The following is a 14259-nucleotide window of genomic DNA, read 5'->3' on the forward strand; positions in this document are numbered from 1 at the left end:
TGTATCCATTTGACCTTCAATATTCTTATTTAATCCTTTGAAGATGATATAATTTATTTGAATCTAGTCTTTAAAGATTCGATTATTATATCAGTAAATACTCAAGTATTGCCAGTGTGTAAAAAAACACAATACTTGTTAATATAAGACTTGAAGTGGTCTCCAAGAGAGGTTCAGTTGTGTTCGTGCAGATATTGGAAGCGACATAAGCAACAGAAATCAATGCCGTCCAATAACAATCAAACAAACAATCGAATGATGTACAGGCGTGATAAAGCATACGTTACTGTCATTACCTGACTTACACTCCTAAAGCTACTGGTGCTAGCGCTCCGAGCCTGCAAGAAGAAACATTCGTTCCTATACACTAGCACACACAGCTTTTTGTAGCTGCCGCAGCCTTTTGGTATGCAAATCAGCCTTTTTAGGCTAGCCTTTCACAAGCAATGCTAAACATAAAGCAACAAACCTTCCATTTTCAAAAATATTTAAAAACAGTCAAGAAGGGCAGTGTGCAAAGAAAGTGAAGGATTATATATTTGAAAATTTGAATTGTTCTGAAAAGACGGCTAGCCGTTTCGTGCTATAGACATTTACTAAAAGGCTACGACATATAGACGACCAAGAAGATTGACATGCTATTACAAAACCTTTTAGAAGTGAAACGATCGTTGATTAAGATCTTTGTATTGAAATGCCTGAAGCTTGTTAGGTATTTCTGTTTTATTTAGCCCTTGTCTATCTTTAATAGATTTTTTTTATTATTTTTTAATCTTTTCTTGGTTACATACCAAGATTTTATTTGTTTTTTTTTTATTTATAAATCAACTATTTAAATTTCTTTATCTTATTGAAAGTATAATAATAGACTATAAAGTAAAATAACAATAAACTAAAAAAATATTTTTTTGCATAATACCTCTTTTGTATGAGGTAATATTAAATATTTTTTTATATTAGTAGTTTCATCGTTTCAAATCTAAACAGGAATAGTGCAGACAGCATGGAAGGAAGGAGAGACAGAATAAACGTGCATCATCTAATCTTGTTGGTCGGGTACACAAGAAACAGTTATTCATATGGTCGTCAGCACAGATAATTTGGAACCACTTTTGGAATGAAAACCGTAATCAATTTGAACTTTATTTCAAACACACGTAAGAAGTAATTTCCTCAAAATTTCGCAACAGATGTTTTCCTACACATCGAAGTTGAAATTAATAAATCTAAACTTTGACTCTCATTCCAAAAACAGCACAAACACGGAACAAATAATTCAATAATGCAAGCATTTCGTTTATATTGTTTGTGTAATAGGTTTAAAAACAGTGAGTAATCTCCATACATCGCCAGAGAGAAGCTAGATACGAAGGGTTGCAATCAACATTGTAAGCGTCTCTTTACAGTAAACTGACATACGTCAAAATGACAGCGTCACTTTGACAGTTCCGTCAATTTAAATCGAATTGTAGGCAATGCGTTGGTTCTTTATTCAAAAAGGTAAATCGACTTTATCGTAGAACAATGTCGCATTTGCAAAATTAAGAATCTTGAGAAGTATTCAAACATTTTGGCATATTTTTTTTAGTTTAATTACAGTCATAATTAATGTAAGCTGGCAACACCAAGAATTTCATTTAATATATCTTTTAATAAATGTTTTGCATATGCGACTTTGCTCTATATCGTCAATATATTTAAATAAAATTTTGTGTAAAGAGCACTTATTTTAACATTTAAAGCATTTGCCAAGACAATCAGCAACATCGATTTATTTACAACAAATAAATTATTGCATATATAAACATTTATGGCTGATGTCAGTGCTTTAGCGTTAAAAGTTTTTTGTGTAATAGAACCTTGTGGAAACCTGTAAGAAAATGTTTATCCAGGAAGTAGTAGGCTGTAAGAAACACACTGTAGAAGAAGAATATTATTTGCTGCAATTCCATATATTATTATATTTATTTTTCATTGTTAGTAGAGTATGGAAATAAAAAAAAATCTTGTTAACTTATATTTAAGTAAGTAATTATGTAAAAACAAAATGTTTCCAAAATTATTAAGCATATAAAAAAATAAACATCAATTATCTAGTGAAAATTATAATTATTTTTCCGATAGATGCCGCACGTTCAATTAATTAAATAAATTAATAGCAAAATTTTCCTTTAAAATAATTATTAAAGTAAAATTTAAATATTAATTCATTCATATTTTAAACTCCCTGAATTCTCTAAGTATAAATTTAATGGCAGACTAAAATTAGGTATAATACTGTAATAAAACGCCTAATATATTATGCACATTTATTACACCCACAAAAATTTCTCATCTTCTAAAAATATACGAAACTCAAGGCAATATATCAAATTCTAATATCAAGTATGTAAAGCCACTCTCATCCGTTTTTAAGTGGTGGATATCTCGGAAGAAATTCCTAAACGTCCATCTTAAAATTTTTGCGCCAAAATATATTTTTAATCTGTTCTGTTCGTGAAAAGAGTTCGTAAGTCGAAAATTCTTGGTTTCAAAGCATTCCGTAAACGTTATGTTAAAAACTTTTTTTCGCAGTATTTCGTTTTTTCTGTAAGACTAGTAGTTATTTAAAATTAAAATGTTTTATTCTTTATTGTTGAAAATTCTTTAAATAGTTCACTCCATAATATTGTGAAATAATAACAATATTGTAAAACCTTTTTAAAAGAAATATACATTTACTTCTTCCATCGTAACACTTTGTGCTTTGTAAAGAACATTTTTATAAACATTATATACACATAAACATAGAGATTTGATAGACCAGTTTTACAACTAATTTCTTGGGTTTAAAAATCAACAATTTAAAAAAAATATATTCGAATTAGGAATATAATCTTACAGCTACATTCAGTTTAAATAAACAAAACAAATGTAAATACCAATAACTAAGTAAATACTGGCCATTAAAAAAAAGTAGGTAGAGAAAAAAAAACAAAAATACGCAGTAATGTGACACAGTATCAGAGATTCGTTCGGAACCACGTGAATATGTAGAGCGTGAAACAGCAGTGAAATGTGCTAGCGGCAATCCGGGATCATTGTGCACACAATACCACAGTCGGGGAACGTGACATTTTCACACGTTGACAAAATGATCAAAAATGAATGATTTGAGAAAGAATTTAAAATCATTTAATTTCAACAAAGTTTTCTAAATTTGTTTACATGATTGTAAAGAACTTTTGAAAACCTAATAAATAGTCGTTTTGGATATGACGGCTAACCAACACACCGCAATTCATAATTTATTCTTAAAGACAGTGTAATAATGGACATTTTGAAACTAGTTTCTAATATCTCAGAATGAGAAGGTTAAGACAATGCTTGCTCATTTAATGTCCTGCATATTACTGTTTATAGATATCAAGTACATATCTACATCGCATCTCTCTCAGGTGAACGAATTACTAGCCTTTCCGATATTAAAAATAAACACCAACTATAATCCTCAAACATGGCATACGAAAAAACTTTTATTAATACTCTGAAAACGATGCACTACGTCGCTTTCAGATATAACCCCAACGGAGAGTATTTCCGAACTATGTTAACGAAACGCGAAACAGGAATGAATAAAGTTACCGAAATAATGCAATGCTCTCTATATATTATAATAATATTAACAACATAGATGTTGTTTAAGCCGATTTACATTTTGGAAAGCAAATATTCAACGTTATACTCAGAGTTTTTGAAAGAGTTGATGTCTAGAGAAAAACCGGAAAATTGAAAGTCGGACAAACACACTTAGGATTCCTACCTTCGCCTCTTTTAGATGTTTGTTAGAAGGACCACGTAAAACCACGAAGGACTTTCAAGAACACGACCTATAATAATAAAGAAAACGAACAAAAAGAAGAAGAAGTACACGCAGATACGATTAGACAGAATGGGATGAAATAATACACACGGATAGACCATGTCTTGGATTAACATATAAGCTACCTTCTTCCCTTAATTTGTTCCTATAGGATACAATATAATTTTTAAATATATGGCGCATAAGTTTAACAAATTATATTAATAGTATTTTAACTTTAATAATGGGAAAGTTTTTTCATGCGAGCCAAGCCGCGAGCAACACCTCTTATTTCATATTTATTATTATTAGTTATAAGAACATTATAACTAACATTATTTAAAAATTTTAACCAAATCCCCTCGCCTCTTACTATGATTCAAAAAACCTTTGAATTCTAACAGCAGCGAAACAGAGTGATCTTAGTAGTTGCCTGTTTATTACAAAACCCTAAATACTCTTTACCAACTAATGCTGGTATATGCCTTCTAGGAAAAAATACAAAAGAATCCCTAAACCGACCGCAGTGGATTCAAAATAGATATAACAGACCCACATTATTCATCCCAAAAGCCATCTGGGGCTGTAATCCGGGACTCGGTCGACTAAAGTGGGGATTCTTGTAAATAAATATAATTTGATATTTTATTGTATTTCGTTCGCGTTTCCAAACTACTAAATGTAAAGATAATAACTTTCCAACACAAAAATGAAAAAACACGCGAGATTTCGAGGATAGATTTTCTGATGATTGTAATGATGATGAACTGATTGGGCTGAGTGATGCTCGTACAGTACATACATGGTCGAAACAAGCATCAAACAAGCAATTTACTCGTCTTTCATTTGATTGAAAACCTCTAAAACTACTGTCTTCTACAGATCTAAATGTTACTACTGTTTGTGGATAGTGAACGGTGAGGCAAGCAACTATCTCGTTATTAATTAAAGTATAATCGATATAAATTGAGAACCTCCTAATTTTTTTGGATGTCGATGAAAACACTTTCCTATAACTACTTTAAACGAAGTGCCAGTAACTGGGTTGTCCTTAATCGGAAGTGCGGCGGCCCGCCGGATATTGAACGAAGGCCGGAACCGCTAATACGCGAACATGCAACCTAAACGAGGCTTCTTTGGTGAAGAAAAACTAGAACCGGATATAAACGGTTTTGATTGACAGGTAAATCGGTGTTGGAATGAAGTACTTTTGGGGAAATAAAGAAGTATCGGAAAAACAAGGTGAATAGATCTCGTGGAGATGAAAAAGAATGGATATGGACTGAAATTATTATTAGATAACGCAACTAACTAATACACGCATCTTATCCCCTAATAATTTTTAGGTCTTCTCTCTATGTGTATTTCGTCCCATAACGTGATAGAGTGCGGACCTATCACTATTTTAGACATAAATTCCAGATCCTAGGCGGATATTTCGCAAAAAACCCCAATAGCATTTTGCCCGACTAGGGATTCGCGCCCGAGACCTCATAGTGATAGTCTTACTGCGCATGCAATATAACTACGCCATCGCACAGATCATTTATGATCATACTATTAAGTACGTAATTTTAACGGTATCATAAGTTTCAGGATGACTCTCAAAAGTCTAATCTAAAACATTATTTGAATATACTGATAAAGCTCTAATATAGTCATAGAAATTATTCTACCTCAACTTAGTTTCTTTCGCATTGCCTCATATTTTTATAGCAAAATGTTCCTTTTTACTTTTTGTTAAGAATGATTCCTTAATTTAGCCTTTGCTCTTTAGTTCTTTCCACCTTTCCTTAAGATGATTGATTATATGCAATAATGACCGTAACACCATTTTATTCTTTAGTATCTTGATATTCTATAGACCTAATTATTACTGGTACATCATTACCATCACAATATTACTGCGTCATTACCATATCTACTAGATTCTGTGGTATCACAATCAATGCGTCCAGTGGCGAGTGCTAGTCCATTGTGCAAGCCTGTCGTACCGTGTCATCCCGATTGGAATTCATTCCCGCGTTCTGTGTGAAGCTAATTGCGAATTGTCATTACCATTATTTTCAACCATTGTCAATTCTGCTTTCACGAGATGCTTTTGTTTGTTTGATGTTTGTAATCATTTTTTTTCATTATCATTTTTAATTCAGCTTAGTGTTCTTTGAGAAACAATACATACTATTTCAACATAAAGTATTTACATTGTTGAGTGTTTCTCAAAATAAATGTACGATACAATATAGGTTTAAAGAAATGTTGCATTTATTTCTGTCAAATCTATGTTTTGGTCTTAATACATTAATTCCATATATTATTTGATAGAACGGTTTTATTAAGACAAACAAATATAAGGCAGATGAGACATAGAAAATCGTAACAATATTTCCTAAAAACTATTTCGTTGCGTACTTTTATTTTAAGAAGTACTCAAGCAGTGTTTTACGACTGTCTTCAAACGACCCCGATCTTAATCTTTGATCCGATCCCGAGAATAAATCAAATTGAAATACGTGATTTGTATAATATCAAAAACCTTGTTCTGATTGGTCCATTTTCACGATGGATTGAAAACGGATTGAGATCGTTTATTGAAAATGGCGGGTCATATCAAAATCCCGATTACTTGAACATAATCTAGATCATTGATTCCCAAATTGGTCCAGATGGACTCCAGGGATTCACGGAAGACTCGACGAGGGTCTACGTTGGCGTGACCAAAAATTGGGGGCTCACAATTCGTAAGCGGTCTACGATTTATCTGGTTTGATAATAAAGTACTAAAATGTTGACTTGACTTCAACTATCAATGCAGATAATATTGATAGGAGTCATAAGACACGGTGACCCCAATATGCATAGTGCAGAGGACCCTCGCGAGGGCTAGCAGGTAATTGTAATGTATTGTCTCCGCTAAAGAAAAACAAAAAACAAACGTCCATCGGAACCAGCAAAACTTTGAAAGTAGTTCATCAGAAAAAAAAATAGAAACCTCTGATCTAGATGAACACAATTATCCGTCTATTGCCAAAACATAACCACTAGGACTAAATCCTTTAATACGACATAAGCCTCTTTTATTGCTTCTGACAGCTTAGTTTCTCATTACCATCGTTATAGTGACCAAAATGATTAAAACTTCAATTTGTTTTCAAGTTTCGATTCCAGTATACCAAGATAAATTCAAACACCATTAAAACTTAAAGTTAAAACTCGTTAAAGTTCGTAATGATCTTTTGATTCGCGATAGAAAATTGAAAGGTAGTTGGAGTTAGTTTACACCGTAGCGTATTGAGAGGCTGAGATTAAGATATTTTTTCCATAAGAAAATAGTTACACTTAACATACCTTTAGTAGTAGACAGATTATTGTTTAGCGCCTCATAATTATCTTACTAATATAAATATAAGTATTGTTTTACTAACCCAAATTAGTCTATGTTACTTACTTGATTAATAATAATAAATAAATAAATAACACTCCACACTACGCTCTGCATGTATCGTAGTTTCTTATGTAAGTGTAACATTATAGATAGTGTTTAGAACACTAACAAAGACAGTGGAAGGGAAGACTAATACAATTATTTTAAAGATTTTCCCTACCTACGCTTATCTCACTTGAATAAGCGTGGGCGAAACATACTTTAAATCTTTTAGAATTTAATTTGATATAGATTTTGCTCTGTCTGTAACGTCACTCTCGGGAATAGTGTTGGACAAATCATTTTACAACCCACACAAAATATTGTCCAATCTAAATAATTGCCTCTGATTCGAACACTAGACTGGTTCACAACTAATTTAACTACTAGACCAAAGAAAGCGACTAATAATTTAAAACATCAGGGATCTTAACTTTTTCATATTTCTGAAACCACGATAAAAAATTTTAACTTTCCGATACTACTCCCCATAAACAGTAACGGCATCATACAAAACGTTTAATGAGGCCTAATACTACTCTTCAAACCAGAAATATAATAATATTAAATTAACCTAATTATGCGTGGACTTTTCAATGCATGACGTCAAGGGTAACCTACGAATACCCACAAACTTCAAACAGAAACCCGCAAGAATAATGGACCTAAAGAAATCTTTTCAAAAATATTGATAGCAGAAAGATGTTTTGAAAACGAAAATTCTTTTACACTGAACCGCGACCTATTTAGCTGACTTCGACGTGGCCTAATGAGCAATTTCCGAACGAAGCAAACTAATGAACTATTCTGTAAGCTTCGACGATGAAAATAATTGCAACGTTTAAATATGCAGCTCGGAAAAACTGGTTTTAAACGGTTAGCGAGAGAATATAACTCTCCGACTAAAAAATACTTGCGGATTAACTTCGAATGCTTTGTAGGTTTTAAAGTTTGTTGAATAATGTTTACGGTTGCATGGGAATGATTCTTTGCTTCTTGCGAAGCTAAAAAAATTTAAAAGTATGATTATGATTCCTTCTGAACTGAATTTCGGCAACAGCGGGTAATTTTAACGGAGGGCAGCCAAGTATGCAGGAGATATACTACACAAGTACGTTTCTTCACTCTCATAGTTCGGTGAGATGGCAATCCGACATGACCGGAAAGAGATCAGGACCAACGACTTTACGTGCTTTGAAAGAAAAAAGTATGTATATATTTGGCTGTAAAGGGACTAATTTAGTTTAAATATAACTGGCGGCAAGAGGTTAGAAATAGCTGGCTCAATAAATAAAAAAAAACTTGCTTTACATTCTAAATATTATCAGGTGCAAATTCTAAGATTTTATGTTTTTTGTACTGAACGTTGCACTCCTATTTTCTTCAAACATTAACTTCTCTCACAAAAGCACAAAATGTCACGAATTTCTACTTTTTTTAAGTTAGCATATTTTATGACAGGTTTTAAAATATTATTGCAGCTTGTAAAAAAGTATGCGGTAAAAATATTATAATAAATTGTCTAGCCATCTTGAATAATGGCCGGCATTAAAATACCTCTGGGTTATATTATTAAAACGTCAATTTATTTGTGATTTGATAATAAATAGTTTTTCTAGAAGATAAATTATATTTTGAATAAAAAAAAAGAAACCTTTATTCTTTTAAAGACAATTTTATGCGCAACTGAATATCTTTTTTCATCTTAATTTATTATTGTGTATCAAACTGCATAATAAGATTATCATGCATTTATTATTTATTATAATTACCTAAAATTTTATATACTAATAAACTGTTACATTAACACGCGCTTGATTTAACGTTTCCGATCATACGCTCATGATCCGAAATTGGCACTTATCAATTTTCCAAAAACGACCTAAAATTGATTTACAAAACTAATGCAGTACCTTGCTTCTATTCCTGGGGTCTCTGAAGTCTTCCTTCGAAGCCTTCCGCCTCTTGTCCTTGAGTATCATTCGAGCGGCTGCAAACGCCATTTTGATGCTGAGCAGGGGTCTTCTCGCGTCGTGTGCCACTTCTATTACACCCTCAAGTTCTCGTTCACGCTATTCCTATCACTTAGGAGTCTAATCACAGCTGATTTAGGCGCTTATAACCATTAATAGAACGTAATCACAGATTTAAATTTGGAATTGACTAATTAATTGCTTTGATTATCTACTGCTAATCGACTTAAACATTCACTTTATTCGATATTTAAAATTATTGCCCACTTCGTTGTTAATAATTACTATATAATGTATAGCACTTTTATAATTGATGATTTTTAATCTGAAAAAACGATTTTATCCTGGTTTACGATTTTGTTTCCAATATACTTGCCCACAGTTTAACCCATATTGATCACAGCATATCTTGTAATTTGTAATTGACAATTCTCGGCGGATCTATTGTGTTATAAATATTGAATTTGCCTTTGTCTAGTAAATTCTCATTTCGCTTGAAGTGTTAAATTATTCAAGCGGATTCGTACCACGTCAGCCCTCAATACGATTACAATAAATCTTCTCCTATCTATCAATTTATTTGAGAAAAGGTATCGAGTAAATCTTTTTAATGACGAATATTATTATCATTGAAGTTATAAACATGGTACTCTGACTTATTTACAGGTTATGTATTATAAATATTAGTAGAAATGATTGTGTTAATATAAAATCAGCCGTATATTATATACCGTCCTTGCTTTGCACGGGCCTCCTCTACTACTGAGAGGGATTAGACCTTAGTCCACCACGCTGGCCTAGTGCAGATTGTAGGACTATACACACCCTCAAAATTCCTATAAAGAACTTCTCAGGTACGCAGGTTTCCCCACGATGTTTTCCTTCACTATAAAAGCAACGGATAATTCACAAAGAATACACTCATAATTTTATAGTAAAGTCAGAGGTGTATGCTTGGGATTCGAACTTGCGGACATTCGTCTCGGCAGTCCATTCCACACCGAACTAGGCAACGGTGATCTATCTATTCGTAACGACGTAAAAATATGTTTTTCGTTCGTTATTTAGAGTTTCATTTACCAGAACTAAGTGATTCCTTGTTACCGCATGTCTCCTGAACGACGACTTCCTGTATACGTTAAAGTACTTTAGGTACAATACTAGACGAACTAAGTTTGACTGCAGTTCCATTCCGAGACGGACTGCAACTGCACAAGTCGCGGCTGTTATATATGAATAAGATTGATGTCTCGCTAATCTTATTTTAGTACAGATTCTATTGAGGCAGCGCTCTGCGGTCCGCGTCACCTCTTGTGCTGCAGTCAGCCGCAGCCGAACTCTGCAATGTACCGTTACTCGGAATCATTTTCATAGAATCTCATAAAAATCAGTAATGTCGCTTGCAGCTTGCAGTCTGCGGTTGCAGTCTGCAGTTCGTTCCGGACTTGTACCTTTATACTCTCTGAAATTCTCTATTACTTCGTTCAGATAAAACTTCATCATGAGTGAATTACTTTCATAAAAACAAGGTACTAAAGTGTTAACTACAACGAACAATTGCTTTAACAAGTGTACCAACTCTCTGATGCATTTCCGTCATTGAAATATCATCTTAATACTGATGAAAATAAAGTTAACAATAGCTTATCTGATATTTTAATTTATTTTAACTATTATTTGAAAAGCGATCTTAATACATGAGAAATAGAGTTAGCAATTGGTTGTACGATACGATCTGTAGAATTCAATTCGCATCCTCCCGTCCGGCACATAGGAAGTGATTTTATTCGTCGCAAATCTTATTTTCCGCTTTACTATTACATTGTCAGACCTTTTTCATATAAATATGGCAAAGAAATCATATTTTTATGCCACAAAATTCATTCCCTGAAAGCATTATTTGGGATTTGTAAGGAGTAGTTATTGGTCGCTTTGAGATATTTTAAAATGTTTGTAATTTTATTAGATTAATAAATTCACTGGTGATAAGGTCTCTCATATGTGAGGGTCCATCTGGTTAGGTACTACCGCAATGTCTATTTCTGACGTCAAGCAGCAGTGTGTAGTCACTGTAGTTTTCCGGTTTGAGGAACATTGTAGCCAGTGTAACTACTGGCCATAATAAGACTTAACATCTCATGCCTCAGGATGGCAAGCGTAGTGGAATACCTAACTATACTTTGTAATTCAAGGTGTTGGATGGTGTTTCTATTTTTTATGGGCAGTCGTATTGCTTACCACCCGACGACCGGTAAGCTCGTCTCGTCATTCAAAGAAATAAAAAAAAACAATTTCTATATTTAATCCTGGCATGGAAATCAATATACAAGAACGAACAAAAGGCAAAATATAGCCAAGCCTACAACTGCATATAAATGGATTTCGGATCCATTTTATTAAAACGCAACGAAGCGTAAAAATCAAAGCCCAAACGAATTGTACTGATTGGTACAATTTATGAAAACGGTATAGTCTGCTGCATTTCTATGCCACATGTATTGAGGTAAGCCGCGTTAGAAAGCAATGGAATGTAAAAATACGCTTGGAGAAATGTGCTTCGCCAGTTCGTCTTGCACAAAATGTGTTATAGATTTTCTCCACATCGGCTGAGGCTTGAATACTTGATGTAGACCACATTGCTGGTTAGACAGAAACTAACGTAGATCTTGGACCTAGATGTTTCTTCTACCACCAGCTAGTATATCCTGTAGACCAAGCCTCTTCAATACAGGATCTATCACCATTTCACCAAATCAATTAAATAAATTTTCTTATCCCTCGTTCTTTTAATACATTCGAAATTCAAATGTTGACATTTTACGGCAATGGTGACCCTACTGTGTCTAATGGTACCTAAGTGAAATAGGGTGCAAGGACAGTGTTAAGTGATAAGATGCGATTACCCCTCACCAGTCGGCATTATTATGCCGGCCTGTTTGCAACCGTATATACGTACACAGGCTGATCCCGAAACACTACCCAAGTAGGTCATTATGGCGGTTTTCACCCCTTGTGTACAAATTCTATCAGAAAAATAACTCTAAAACTATTTTAATCCATTAATACCTTGGTCTAACCCACCATGACTCAGCTAATTAAATTTCTCAACCTCAATCCACTTGAAAATACATAGCCCGCTAATGAAATCGCATTCGTTCCAGTAGTTAGTAACACCTGCATCCTACAAATTCATTTTTTACGTAGAAAATCCATTTATTTTTATTCACTTTTTTTTTCATTGGCTCTTTAATTGCAATCATTTACCAGTTTATAGCAAGTTATTTTTCCCTTTACTGGGGCAATGAAGTAATGAAATATAACGTGATATTTTGCATAAAGTTAGTTTGTTGGACAAAAAGCTATCTTACGACATATAATAGGACGCGGCCTAACCTTTACTTTTCGACAAAGAACAAGACCATATATAAGGTCATTTTGACATTAAGTTACTAAATGAAACCGCATACTTGTCTTCACCATTGCTGACGTTGTGCCAAAAATCATAAATTAATAACGAATATTTTAAAGAAAAATCCTGGTTATAGTTTTCTGATTTTTTGAGCATTTTGTAGTTTAATGGCAATTTGGCGTGTGTGTGAGCGTATTTCTGACTGAAAGTATGATGTTGCTGCTGCAACAAATTCTCTTAGAGTAGTAGTAGTGGGTTTAGGGCGCGTAAACTTCAAATTACTTTTTATTAATATTTATTTTGTTCGAAACTTACACTTTTTTACTTCACATCTATGTCTCATGTAACTTATTATAAAGTGTTATTTCCAAGTAGATAAGTATGTAGTTATATTTAGTTACGCGATGTCAAAATGACCCTGTATATACCTACTCATGACCATATCATGCACACTTGTTTTTTAATATTTTTTAAGGAACTTGATCGTAATTTCAAGACCAATGCGCTCTGTCCGCTTCCACGTATAATCACTCTCTTTTCACTATGTTAAAATATTTTATATTAAAACCCTACCCTGAACCTAACCTAAACCGAAAAAAAATATTTATGATGCCTACACTGAAACCAATTATGAGGTATAATAATTGTTTTATTTGGCAGATCAGTGTGCAGAAACAAATGTGTTTTAGATTTATTTATGTATCCATTCATAACGACAAGAAACTATACGTTGTGTGTTGCATTTTTTTCGTAGTACCCGCACACACTCACGCTCACGCATTACGGCGTCAACTCCGAAGGGGTGCAACAACGCACCGTCTGTGTCCCATGATGTGATAGGGGGAGAGCCTATCGCTGTACCGGCCACAAATTCCAGACTCCGGGCTAGTACTGAGCAGAAACACCTAATATAATTTTGCCCTATCTGAGATTCGAACCCAGGTCCTCAGAACAATAGCTTACATACGCGACGGTAGACAAGCACGCCAAGGTAGGCTGTGTAGTAATTGCAATGATAGTGACAGATTTTTTTAGAACGGGAAAGAAGAAAACTGACGACGCGTTTCTAAATGGTGTAAGAGTGCTTATTACTTTTACCCTAAAAAATCCTCTAACATTTCTAGAATAAGAATACAAGTGGGTGAATAATGTTTAAAGTTATAACTTAATAATATAAGCCTTTATTCAGATAAAGAGTTATAAATTAATTTTACAGCTTATACTAACTACTCTCGCGAGTCGGTGACACCGATACCAAGATCTATTTGACCAACTTTGGCAAAGGGCTCTCCCATATCATTCCACACTGTTCTATTCAGCGCTTCTCTAGTCAACGTTTTCCCCGCTACGATCTTTATTTCATCTCATACTCTGTTATAATAATAATAATAATATCAGACCTGTATTATATACTTGCCCACTGCTGAGCACGGGCCTCCTCTACTACTGAGAGGGATACTCTGTTGGAGGGATAGATCATACTCTGTTGCTACTTCTAAATTATACAGTCTTAATTATAAAAATTTCGCGAAGAACACAAATTTACTCGATCAGCTGTAAGTCAAAACCCGCTATCTTGCCTCTTAATAAAGTTTAAACTAGGAAACTGATG

Source organism: Manduca sexta, chromosome 14 (genome assembly GCF_014839805.1).
Source record: "Manduca sexta isolate Smith_Timp_Sample1 chromosome 14, JHU_Msex_v1.0, whole genome shotgun sequence".
Lineage (NCBI taxonomy): Eukaryota > Metazoa > Arthropoda > Insecta > Lepidoptera > Sphingidae > Manduca > Manduca sexta.